Genomic DNA, 13,837 nt, shown 5'->3' with positions numbered 1-13,837 from the left:
TGCTTGTGTTCTCTCTCTCTGACAAATAAATAAATAAATAAATAAAATCTTAAAAAAAAACCCATTGAGCATCTTAAATCATGTTGAACACACAGTAGGCACCACACACACACATTTTTGGAATAATAGTGCAGAGAACGACGATTCACTAAGAGATCTAAGGCAGCCTTGGAGAGGGGAGTGCTTATATTTAGTCATAAATCTTTAGGGGAGAAAAAAATGAAGATTTTTGTACTCCAAGCCAGTAACAGTTTCCAAGTTGTACAAATCCTGGCCTTGAGCACACTTTTCTCTATTGCCCGTTGACTGCATTTTTCACTTGGCCAAACCACTTCCACCCCTGCAGTGAAAAGCAGAGTCCTTTCCCCAAGCTGCAGGGAACAGGCAGTGTGGCTGGGGTGTGTTTGGAACATTTCTTTAGAGGAGGCTGGAGAAAACTCTGGAAGCCTTGGAAACTCTGGCAAGGGAGACTGGCTTCTGCTCCAGCTCACCCTGCTGCTGCAGATCAAGGTCCCGCCAAAGAATCTCCCTGTCCTGACTGGGTTATCCTCAGCTCTTTGTGAAGTCCAATTCTGTTGTCTGGCCCACAAGTCAAACAAGAGTGGTCCTTTTCTTTTAAATTAGCTTCCCTTTGACCCAGGCCCCACTGTTTAATTTTTTTTTTTAATTTTATTCACTGGGTGCTCATCATGACAGGTGCACTCCTTAATCCCCATCACCTGTTTCTCCCATCCTCCCCACCTCTCCTCTGGTGACCATCAGTATATTCTCTATAGTTAAATCTGTTTTTTGGTTTGTCTCTCCGCCCCCCTTCTTTTCCCACTGTGTTCATTTGTTTTGTTTCTTAAATTCCATGTATGAGTAAAATCATATGGTGTTTGTCTTTCTCTGACTGACTTACTAGCTCCATCCATGTTGTTGCATATGGCAAGATTTCATTCTTTTTCATGGCAGAGTAACATTCCATTGTGTATATATGCACCATATCTTCTTTATCCGTTCATCAGTCAGTGGACACTTGGGCTGCTTTTGTATCTTGGCTGTTGTAAATAATGCTACAACAAACCTAGGGGTGCATATATCCCTTTGAATTTGTGTTTTTGTTTTCTTTGGGTAAATGCTCAGTCATGTAATTACTGGATTGTAGGGTAGTCCTCTTTTTAACTTTCTGAGGAACTTCCATACTGTTTTCCATAGTGGCTGCACCAGTTGCAACAATGCAAGAGGGTTCTCACTATTTTTTATAAGAAATGTATTTATTATTATCATTATTATTATTTTTTTAGATTTTATTTATTTATTAGAGAGAGAGAGATTGAGAGAGTGAGTGCGAGGAGGGGCAGAGGGAGAAGCAGACTCAAGACCGACCTGGGACTTGATTCCAAGATCCTGAGCTGAAGGCAGATGCTTACCTGACTGAACCACCCAGGTGCCGCACAAGCTCTTAGCTCTTAGAAAGATCTGAGAGCTTTCCTCATCTTTTTTTTTTTTTTTTTTTTCATTTTATAGGTAGAGAAAATGAGGAACAGAGAAGTAAAGCAACGGGCCCAAGTTCCCAGAGAATTGCAGTAATAGCTGTATCTGGAAGCTCAGGCCTTGTGATTCCTGGCCCATGCTCTCTCTGCCACCACTTTGACCTGAATCATTTATGTGATGATAGGCATAATTAGGGCTAAGTGGAATGTGTCTTGGTGACCTGCTAGGTTTCCCTGCATAGGCATAATTAGGGCTAAGTGGAATGTGTCTTGGTGACCTGCTAGGTTTTCCTGCCAGCCTGATTGGGTATCTGTGGGGAGTGTCTCTTGTCTCGCTTGTCTTCATGCCACTGCTTGGATGCACAGTCTTCCAGGGGTGCCCACCCATATAAGCCACCCTCTTGGTTCCTTGGGTCCTATCATCCTGTGCTACCTTCTTCCCATCACTGATCACTACTAGAGCTTTCCCTTATTCTTCAAGGTCAGGCTGTCTTGCAGACAAAAGAATCGACTCCACATTGCTTAAGAAAAAGAACTAGAGAACTCTTTACCTTCTGCTTCTAGTTACCTCATTCTTCTCCAGTATTTCCTACTACTCATTATGCTGGTTTTCTGCTGACAGTGGCCCTTTTGACAGTCTGAATCAGTAGAGGGAAGACTAAGGTAGTGTTAAATTAGGACACTAGCAAAGTAGAGTCATGTGAAAAGAAGGTATTTCTGTTGCAGAAGTCTTTCAGTGAACATTTGAATTAAACTCATGGTGTCTAGAACTTAGATTAATATTTATTGTAGTATCTTAATATAGTTATAGATTATCTTTATTATTTAGAAAATTTTCTTATTCACTTAAAGCTTCTGCTCTAGAAAATTAATTTTATGTTTTTCAAGATTTATTTATTTAATTTTAGAGAGAGAGTGTGTGTGGGGGGAGGAGAGAGACAGAGGGAGAAGGAGAGAGAATCTTAAGCAGTCTCCACACCTAGCACAGAACCTGAAATGGGACTTGATCCCACGACCCTGAGATCAAGACCTGAGCTGAAACCGAGAGTTGGATGCTCAACCAATGGAGCTACCCAGAAATCTATTTTTTTAAAAAGATTTTATTCATTTATTTGCCAGAGAGAGAGCAAGAGAGAGAGAGAAGGTGAGAGAGCACAAGGAGGAGGAGTGGCAGGCAGAGGAAGAAGCAGGCTCCCTACTGAGCAGGGAGCTTGATGTGAGACTTCATCCCAGGACCCTGAGATCATGACCTGAGCTGAAGGCAGAGGCTTAACCAACTAAACCACCCAGGCGTCCCTCCAGAAACCTATTTTGAATGTTGAATGATTTACATCTGTTATCTTTTCAATTTAGTAAGTTCCAAAAATGGTGATTGCAAAATTGAAAACTGAGGAACTGAGCAAGAATGGAGCCAGGTGTTTATTTTAAATCAATGCCGTGTTCCAAGTTTCATTGTTTATGTACCACACCCAGTGCTCCATGCAATACCCTTAATATCCTTAATACCCATTTTATGGTGACTAACGTAACACAATAAAATAAAATAACAAAATAAAATTTTTAAAAAATAATAAAAAGGGGGGAAATCAATCTGGAGATTTTCACCTGCATACACGGGAAAGGCTGTGCAGATGGAGAACTATGTCTGAAATGAAGACTTGTGTTCCATCATCATCACTTTTTTTTTTTTTTCTGTTTCTTTGGAGCTGCAGGAAAAAATCTTTTGAGAAATGGAGATGTGCCCAACTGCAGTAGAAATTTGATGTCGGTTTATGTTGAGAATACTGTGCACAAAAAGAAAATCTAATGTCTGTGGCATACATTTCAGAAAGATGGAGGAAAATAATTAAGAGTAAACACAGAATAAAACAAAACGTCTATAAAACTCACCCTGGGTTGTTTCCGATGCTCCCAGCCAGCCCCTCCAAAGAGAACTGAATTGTCACGGTCTGGTAGTTTCAATGTCAAGTTTGATAGTGAATTATTTTCCAGTAGAAGTAACTAATCAGACAAATTTAATGTTGGACAAAGCAGATAACCCTATTTACCTTGATTTTTCCATCAGGATGGCCAGAGCACTCAAAGTTCCCTTGGGCTTGTTCGGTTTTTGGTGATAAGTCACAGCAAATATATTTAAGATGTTTTACCAGAAGTACTTCAGGATTTCTGCAAAAATATTACACCTTAGCACCTATATTATTATCATAGTTTTCAATAAGTAGAGCATGTAACTCTGCCCTGAGGTTTTCTAGAATTGGTTTCCAGTCAACAGGATATGAGGTGTAAGAATGGTATATTTTTTGTACTTTTTCGGATAGTATTGGCAAAGAATGGTTCAAAGTTGCTACCAACCACTTTTGCAGGCCGTGCTAGTTTTACCAGGAGACTTGTAAACAGACTTGACTTGATGGTTCAGAACCAGTGTGATGGAGGCATTCTCTTTCCTTGGCAGCACACTGTCTAGGTGTAAGTTTTATATTGCTAGCTTCAGAAGGATTATTCTACCAAGTGCTGAAAGGAAATCTGTACAGAAAGAAAGCAGCTGGGCCTGGCAGCTGTAGTGTTGGTGTTTTTTTAACCTGGATTATATAGGTTTTATGTCCTTGGGACTTTTAAGTAATGACATCAGCTTGCCTTAGTCATTAGTTAGAAAAAGTCAATTCTGTAGGGACTAAAGTTACAGACTTTGAAATCGTCACTAAGGAAATTTAATGGGAAAGCAGGTCTTCCAAATGTAAATCTTTAGGATGTATTTATACATGATTAAATGAACTACCACTTAGTGATTGCTTGTTCTGTGCTAAATATTAGGTTATTAGTTGAGGGGCTTTCATGTTTTCTTATTTAATCCATGTAAAAACACAGAGATGAGGGATTGGCCATGGACTTAAGATTTTAATCAGCTCTCTGCCAGAGGGGTCAAGTGTTTGGACTTTTGAGTCAGATTGTCTGAGTGCAAATTCCAACATCCTGGATGTGTAAATTTGACAAGTTATTTAGCCTCTCTGGGCCCTAGCCTCTCATCCATAAGCCATAAATAACAATGGTATTTTTTTTCTTACAACTCTTGGAATCTTTGCCAAGCATGTGGCACTTGGTGAATATGTTACTTAAGTTAATATAGTTATGCAATATGCAATTCAAACAATCAAACAAAACCCCCCACCCAGTAACAGCCGACTCTTTGGGATCAGTATTCATTGTTTTGTATACGGTGAAAATCTAGAACCTCTTTCTCTAGTTACCCTTTGGCTTTCTCTGTTTAGATATAAGAGCTTGGTAATTTGAATTGGTGAAAGAAGAACCCAAAGTAGAAGAATACAGATCATACTTTGAGTTTTTCTTTTAAGTTTTATTTCTTCAAGTAAACTCTACACCCAAAATGGGGCTTGAACTCACCTCCCTGAGATCAAGAACCACACACTCCTCTGACTGGGCCAGTCAGGTGCCCCTATACTTTGAGTTTAACTTTCAAGATTGAATAGTTTTGTGGGATGATTGGGATATATGAAATCAAGGGTGTGGAGTTAGAAGGAAGCCTTGTAGCTGACTCTTCATAAAAGAGTGTGCAGAAGAGAAGATGGTAGTAGGGGAAAGTATCAGAAATTACCAAAGATTCTTACTCCTAAGGACTTGTGGCTTGGGCTCCTTTCCCCCAGTTTTCTTGTTGCATTTATTACCATTGATAAGAGGGGAGACTTGATAGCATTGAAAAACTCAGAGCTTCCAGAACTTACAGATATTGCTACTTGGTCATTGTGGAGCTTGTGTTATATTGTCACGTTGGCAATGAGGGTATGCATCAAGAAGAGGGATATACTGACTGTAGTCATTCTCAGGTATTTTTGGAATTGAGATCCTTTTTCATGGGCGTAATATACCAAGGATAATATAGAAAATGATGTTCAGTTGATTATAGGGCAATTACTATTGCCACTGTCACTGATAAGATGAAGGTGGTTAAATTAATTTTTGACCTAACCTACAGTTTTTGTATTTTCCCCCTTCTTCTTGGTAACCCTCTCTCACTGGGCCACCACTTCCCTCTCTGACGGTATACAGACTGCCACTTAAATGTCCCATTCAGCCTCTTCCTCCCCAGAAATCCCTCATGCACCGAAATTGTGTGTTCCCCTTTCCTCTGCAGAATAAATGAGAACAATTGTTTACACTGGCACTTGAGAGCTTGCAAAGCTGTCTCTCACTCATTAATTTATTTGATCTTCACAATATCCCTGTGAGGTGGGAGCATTATAGAAAAATTGGACTTGGCATTAAGTGATTTTCACAGAGTTTATATATTAGGTGAGCAATTGAACCAGGTCTTTTGCTACTGATTCTGATATTTAGTCTGTTACTTCACTTGGATGTTGTGCTTCAGAGAGAAGCAACACTTAAAAGACTTGCTTGTTGAATCACATAGAAATTTTTCACCGGTGTTGGGATAGGTAAACTTCTGGTGTTTTTTTCAAAAAAATTATTTAGTTTTTGGAGGGGAGAGAGAGCGAGCGAGTGTGCGAGTGAGCATGAGTGGGGAGAGGAGCAATGAGATATGGAGAGGGACAAGCAGACCCCTCACTGAGGAGGGAGCCCCTGACTCAGGACTCATCAGGGGGCTGGATCCCAGAATCCTGGGATCATGACCTGAACCAAAGTCAGATGCTTAATCAACTGAACTACCGAGGGGCCCCACATTTTGGTATCTTTTGATTCTCCTGTTTCCTTCTTCCAATTTCATTCTCTCTATTCCAAAAGATCAAAGTGCCATGCTCCTCCCTTATGAAAGGTCACTGACTCTCTGTTAAAAGCAATCAATAAATGGTCTAAAATCTAGGGTGTGTTCAATATCGTACTTACTGTAGTATGAGATAAAAAGATCCACGAGAATCACGATTTGTTCCTATAAAGAATTTATAGTACAGTGAATTAAGTTGACTTCTATTTTAAGAATTTGAAGAAACCCACTGGAAAATCTTTGAAGTGGTGCCACAAAGGAAATAATCAACAAGATTAATTAATAGGCAACACACAGAATGGGAGAAGATATTTGCAAATGACACTATAGATAAAGGGCTGGTATCCAAGATCTATAAAGACCTTCTCTAACTCCATACCCCAAAAAACAATCAAGTCAAAAAATGGACAGAAGACATGAACAGACATTTATTCAAAGAAGACATACAAATGGCTAACAGACACATGAAAAAATGTTCAACATCATTAGCCATCAGGAAAATTCAAATCAAAACCATATATATTACTCAGCCATCAGAAAGGATAAATACCCATCATTTGCATAGACATGGATAGAACTGGAGGGAATTAGGCTGAGTGAAGTTAAGTCAAGCCGAGAAGGACACATCATATGGTTTCACTCATATGTGGAACATAAAGAATAGCACGGAGGACCATAGGGGAAGGGAGGGAAAACTGAAGGGGTGGAAATCAGTGAGGGAGACAAACCATGGGAGACTATGGACTCTGGGAAACAAACTGAGGCTTTCAGAGGGGAAGAGGAAGGCAGGATGGGGTAGACAGGTGATGGGTATTAAGGAGGGCATGTGTTGTGATGAACACTGGCTGTTAAACGCAACTTAAGCATCATTGAACACTACATCAAGAACTAATGATGTACTGTATGGTGGCTAACTTAACATCATAAAAAAAAAACAAAGAAAAAAAAAAGATCTGATGATATAAAGTGACCTTCTGTCCCAGTCTTCACACCCACAGAACTTGCATGCTTCTAGTGAGACCATCATTCTGCCCTCACAAAACTGCAGAAATCAGACTCCAAGAGGAAGCTCTCATTACCTACCCACGACCCTCAACAGAGACCAGCCAGTCTAATCTCATCACCCTGAACACTGCCTGTTCATGTCAGTCCACAACCTTTTGGAACCTTTTGTTCAACCCTACAGACCCTTTATCTTAATAAGATGTGGTACTTTTGAGTCAAGCTCTTATCCTTTTCTGACCCTGCAAACTCTTCATTATGTCCTGTAGTTAGCATTTTTTAAGTAGAATCCTGGGCCTCTTTTCTATATATTACCTTTGCATTCCTGCTCTAAGTGGCTGTCTCCTACACCTTTTTTTTTTTTTTTAATTTTTTTTAAGTAGGATCCATAGCCAGTGTGGAGCCTAACACAGGGCTCAGACTCACCCCTGAGATCCAGACCTGAGCTGAGATCAAAATGCCTAACTGACTAAGCCACCCAGCCACCCCTCCTGTGGACTTCTTTAGTGGTACACATTTTTTCTTCTATGCCAGGCCTCAAGTTTTAGTTGATACCCTCCCCCTTTTTTTGCCTATAATTTCTGATTCAGATAAGGGAAAGAAAAAGGGTGAAGAATCAGAAATTAATCTGATTTTGCTGTGTGCCGTTGGAACTGTTTAATTCTGGCTTGTTCTCTAGTTTTGGGAAGCAGCTATTCACTTTTACAGTCATCAGCTTCTGGTCAATCTATAAGAATCCTTAATCTGAGGTCACCCAGTTGAATAGATTTCCAGGACCATGAAAAAATGGACGTGTCTTTTTTAGATAGGAAGTGTGACTCCAAGGATCAACAGCTTAAAGTTTTACTGTTGTGTCGGTTAACATTCTCTGGCAAGGTTTTTTTCACTGAAGCTCCAGGAGAGTTTTCTCTGACATCTTTTGCCAAAGACAGTATCTCCAGATTTCAGATCATGGAGTGTGTGTTTTGGAAATGTAGCTTGAACCTGTTGAATGAATATTTTCTGGTATTTAGTTACACAAATCTGAAATAGGGTAAGATCTAGGTGTAGAAGTAAGATTTTTCAAATGAATGGAGTAGCCTGTTATTAGGTCAGAAGGAGGTGACCTGTGGGTCCCAGGGAAGGTAGATCACATTGCTGTCAAAGCTAATGGAAGTACCACTGTTTTTTGAGAGTTGTATAAATTTTAGTTTTAGAATTTCTTTGGTTCTCTTTCCTTTTCCTGAAGTTTGTGTGTGATAAAGATAGTGGAATTTTGAGTAAAAGTTAAAGCTTTGTAATTTTTTGATAATGCTGCAAGTGAAATGTATGACCCTGTTACTAGAAAAATGAGTTGGAATTTTCCAGATAGGAGAGAAGAAAATCAAGCAAATTTTGGCCGCAATTGGGGCCACAGGTCTTTGGCAAGAAAAGCATCAACTTATCATGAAGACAAACAACGATAAGTAGAATATACTTATGGGCCACTGGTAGGCATTTATATTAAATCAATTTGGAGGTGTTCCAAAGGGAATTTGAGGCCTTAGTTCATACCCTGTGCCCATACTACCTTGATAATCTTATGAGAATGATGTCATTGGAATATAGAACATGCATAGGAAACATCCTTGGGTATACCTTTCAAGTTATTCCATCATGTTAAATATCTTTGCCAATTTATCTGTTATTTTGGATAATACTGTGAAGCATTTTTGTGAAATACACTTTTATTGTGGCAGTCTTCTTATACAATAGCAACATACCTAAAATTTCTTTACTTCTTTGTCCATCTTGAGAGTGTTTCCTAAAGAGGTCAAGAAAGCTCTTTTGTTTTAAAATTATTTTGAGGGGCACCTGGGTGGCTCAGTGGATTAAAGCCTCTGCCTTCGGCTCAGGTCATGGTCCCGGGGTCCTGAGATCGAGTCCCGCATCAGGCTCTCTGCTCGGCGGGTAGCCTGCTTCCCCCTCTCTCTCTGCCTGCCTCTCTGCCTCTCTCTGCCTCTCTACTTGTGATCTCTGTCTGTCAAATAAAAAAAAATTAAAAAAAATTATTTTAAATCATACACTAACCCCAAATCATCCCTACTAACAATATAAATATTTATTCTTTTATCATTTGTTATCAGGCAGGTTCAGGCAAGGGCGATAAGTCTAGTCATCAAAAATGATTTGATTTCTGGGAGAAGTTGCTATTTTATGAGGAAGTCCAGACCAAGATAGTATAACCTTAACAATTTTTTAAAAACAATATGAAATAGTAACAAATAATTTTGAATCAGGATAACCAAGGGAGTCGCTAGTTTTGTGAAGGTATGGCTAGTTTGTTCCCTAATAGTGATAAGCAGTCATAGGTTTCTCCTTTGGGTGAAGGATGGAAGGTGACTAGGGTTGGTGCTGCATGAATGGATAATGATGTGTAAGGGAAATAACAATAATTCATAGGCAGTTTGGCTACTAGCTGTGAACTGTTGAGTGATTTTTGTCTTTCAGAATTTACACGGTGTGGTGAACCATTAAGTTCAGTGTAAACCCCAGAACTAAATTGACTGGAGTTTTATATTGATGCTATAGCTTTGAGACAAGCTTTTAGACACACAGGTCACCTTTTTCTTGGCTATTGAATCAAAAGACAGACTGAAATAAGAGACCTCTGACAATTCCCTTGCATTTGAATCAGGATCCCTTCCAATTACACCTCTCTATTGTGCTGCATCACGAAGCTTGGGATAGATGGACAGATTGATTATTCCCATTCCCCAACTCCAGTTATAGGCCTGATTGACCTAAGGCAGTAAGTCTAGTCATTGACCTTTATTGTATTAAACTTTCCCTGAAACCTGCTTCTCTTCCAGCCATATTTAAGGTTTGTGTGTCAATAAATCCCCCTCCGTTTGAGTTGAGATTTCTGTTCCCTATAACTGAAACCATCCTGACTGAGAAAACATTTGACCAATTTTGACTCACTGGGTTTTATTGTAAAGAATGTCTTGGAGACAGTGAAGAAAACTGTTACTTTGGGTTTTATTCTGATTGATAAGAAAGAACTTGTTAATGTCATGTATGGTGGGCAGAATAATCCCCTGCAAAGATACTTATGCTGGAATCTGGGGAAACTGAATATGCTAGATTGCATGGCAAAAGGGACTTTGCAGATGTGATTAGGTTATAGACCTGGAGGTAGGGAAATTTTCCTAGAATATCTGGGTGGGTCCAAAATAATCACAGGGGTCTTCCTGAGTGAAAGAGGGAGGCAGGAAAAGCAGAGTTCAAGAAGGATCGGTGACCATAGAGGCAGAGGTAAGAATGATGAGATTGCTGGTTAGGGGTCACAGGCCAAGAAATGTAGGCTACATTCATTCTAGAAGCTAGAAAAGTCAAGCAAACAGATTTTCTTCAAGCGTTTCCAGAAGAGGGGTGCCTGGGTGGCTCAGTGGGTTAAGCCTCTGCCTTCAGCTTAGGTATGATCTCAGGGTCCTGGGATCAAATCCCACGTCGGGCTCTCTGCTTAGCGGGGAGCCTGATTCCCCCTCTCTCTCTGCCTGCTTCTCTGCCTACTTGAGATCTCTCTCTCTGTCGAATAAATAAAATCTTAGAAAAAAAAAAAAAAAGGAGTTTCTGGAAGGATGTAGCCCTATCGCCATCTTGGTTTTAGCCTCATGAAATCCATTTCAGACTTCTGATTTACAGAATTGTAAGATATTAAATTTGTGTTGCTTTAAGTCATTGAATTTGAGGTAATTCATTACAGCAGCAATCAGAAACTAACACATTATGTAAACTGTCAGAAACTTAGAAGAAATTATATGTTGAAGGGAAGGAAAAATTTTCCCTCTATACCCAGGGTCTTCTGGCTGGACGAAGAATGAAACGTACAGGAGACAGATTTACAGGAGAAAAAACCCAAAGTTTTATTACAAGTGCATGGAAAATTGAGACCTAAAGAAATAACCAAAGCTGGGACACCTGGGTGGCTCAGTTGTTGAGTGTTTGCCTTCAGCTCAGGTCATGATCCCAAGGTCCTGGGATCGAACCCTGCATTGGGCTCTCTGCTGGATGGAAAGCCTGCTTCTCCCTCTCCCTGCTTGTGTTCCCTGTCTCACTGTCTCTCTCTCTGTCAAAAAAAATAAAAACCTTAGAAAAAAAAGAAATAACCAAAGCAGGCAGTTTTTATACTTTTTAGACAAAGGGACAATAAATCTGAGAGGAATTGACAGGACATAGAAAACTTAACTTTGGGATCTTCGCTTAGTAAGGAATTCTAAATAGAATTTGAGCTGGGGTAGTAAATTAGTAAAAAAGAACCGGAGTGTTTATGGAGTTTTCTTGGCTCTTAATTTCCTATCTCTTGTGATAAGGGTATTTCTTCACTTCCTGGAATGGAGAGGGTGTCTTTCTTTCTTTCTTTCTTTTTTTTTTGAGTTTTTATTACTTTTTTAAAATTTTTTTTAATTTTTATTTTTATAATAAACATATAGTGTATTTTTATCCCCAGGGGTACAGGTCTGTGAATCGCCAGGTTTACAACACTTCACAGCACTCACCATAGCACATACCCTCCCCAATGTCCATAACCCCACCTCCCCACTCACGACCCCCCTCTCCCCAGCAACCCTCAGTTTGTTTTGTGAGATTAAGAGTCACTTATGGTTTGTCTAGGGGAGGGTGTCTTTCACATGAGGGGTTTATTTCCTGCTTTCAGGGGAACAGAAGAGGGTTTGAATGTCCTTCTTGCATAGGCTGTCTCTTAGGTAACTTATTTTATTAATTTGAAGATATTATGTATTTATTAGAGAGAGAGAGAGTGGCAGGGGTATGCAGAGGGAGAGGGGAGGGAGATTCTCAGGCAGACTCTGCATTGAGTGCGATGCCCAATGCTGGGCTTGATACCACAACCCTGAGTTCATGACCTGAGTCCAAATCATGAGTCGTAGGCTTAACCAACTGAGCCACCCAGGTGCTCTGAAACAACACTTTCTGTATATTTCCAGGCAGTGCAGGAAAATGACTTCTGCAGGAGGGGAAACAAACACGGGACTCTGGATTTTCCTAACTTACTGCTTAAGGATTTATTTTCTAGTCTTCCAGTCAGGGATGAGGAATACAGGCAAAGCCCAGCAATTTCCATGAGTTTGAGACAGCAAGGTGGAAGTTCGGAGAGGTCAATATGGCTATTGTTGACAGTACAAAATACTGAAGAGAGCTGCACAGAGAAAGAGAACTTCAGAAACCCATACAGGATCACTTTTGAGTTTTCATAGAATTTCTAAATAGGACATGTGTGTGAGGCAAGTATCTGGTGTGGGGAAAATAATAGCCCAGGAGAAGCAGAAAGAAAAATGTCACTAGACTTCACACAATCAGGCAATGTCTGTGCTACCAGGAGCCAGAGTGGAAAACGTCATAATTCATGACACATTGCAAAGAGAACTCAGAATACCATCGGAACAATAACAAAATACATTGAAGATACTCTGATACCACCTAACAAGCTTTCGAACTTTTTGAAAGCTTTCAAATGTTTTGAAAGTTAGTCTGGGAGGATAAAATAGTTATCAAGTAACCTAACCATGAGAACAAAATTCAAGAATATGTGTAGGAATATAAGCAATAGTTATTATCTAACAACTAAAATTCATAATACCTACCTTCAAAGAAAAGATTACCAGGATGCAAAGATGCAGGAAAATCCAACCTGTAATGAGGAGAAGGATGAAACAATAGAAACAGACCCAGAAATGAAAAAGATGATGGAAGTTCTGCATATGTGCATTCGAACAGCTATGAGAAGAGAGTTCATATAAATAAGAATGCACACAAAGGATTAAGTTGAGACATGGAAGATATAAAAACAAGAAAAACCAAACTTCTGGAGCTGAAGAATACCATGTCTAAGATGAAAAATACAGTAGACGGGCTTACTATCAGATTCGACACTAAAGAAGAAAAAAAAATGAGCATGTGACCGTAACAGTTCTCCAAAATAAAGCACAGAAAAAGAAGGGTGTAAACTACTCCCTGCACACAAACGTTAGACTATGTGTAAGCTTTGGAACAATTTCAAGCAGACTAGTAGATACAAATTTGGCTGAGGTACAGAAAAAAATAATTTAAGAAGTAATGCCTGATTATTATCCAAATTTTTTGAAAACTCTATAGCCATAGATTCAAGAATATAGAAATAAAGCAAACCAAACCGCAAACAGGGATTGTGAAAAAAACCATATCAACATACATCCTAATAAAATTGTTTTTATTTTAAGACCAAAGAAAAAGAGAAAATCTTAAAAGCAGATGGAGATTAGTACCATTGTATTCCCTATAAAGTCCTTGTTTCTGTAGATTGTGTCTGATTCTTCTGGTCTATGTTCCTTTTGGGCTTTCTCTTTTCTTGCAGGATCCCCCTTAATATTTCTTGCAGGGTGGTTTAGTGATCACATATTCTTTTAGTTTCTTTCTGTCCTGGAAGCTCATTATCTTTTCTTCCCTTCTGAATGACAGCCTTGCTGGATAAAGTATTATTGGCTGCATGTTTTTCTCATTTATTACCCTGAATAGATCATGCCAGCCTTTTCTGGCCTGCCAGATCTTTGTGGATAGGTATGTTGGTAGTCTAATGTTCTTTCCCCTGTAGGTTAAGAACCTCTTG

This window comes from Martes martes (assembly GCF_963455335.1).
Source record: "Martes martes genome assembly, chromosome: 7".
NCBI classification, from domain to species: domain Eukaryota; kingdom Metazoa; phylum Chordata; class Mammalia; order Carnivora; family Mustelidae; genus Martes; species Martes martes.
This window is presented reverse-complemented; position numbering follows the sequence as displayed.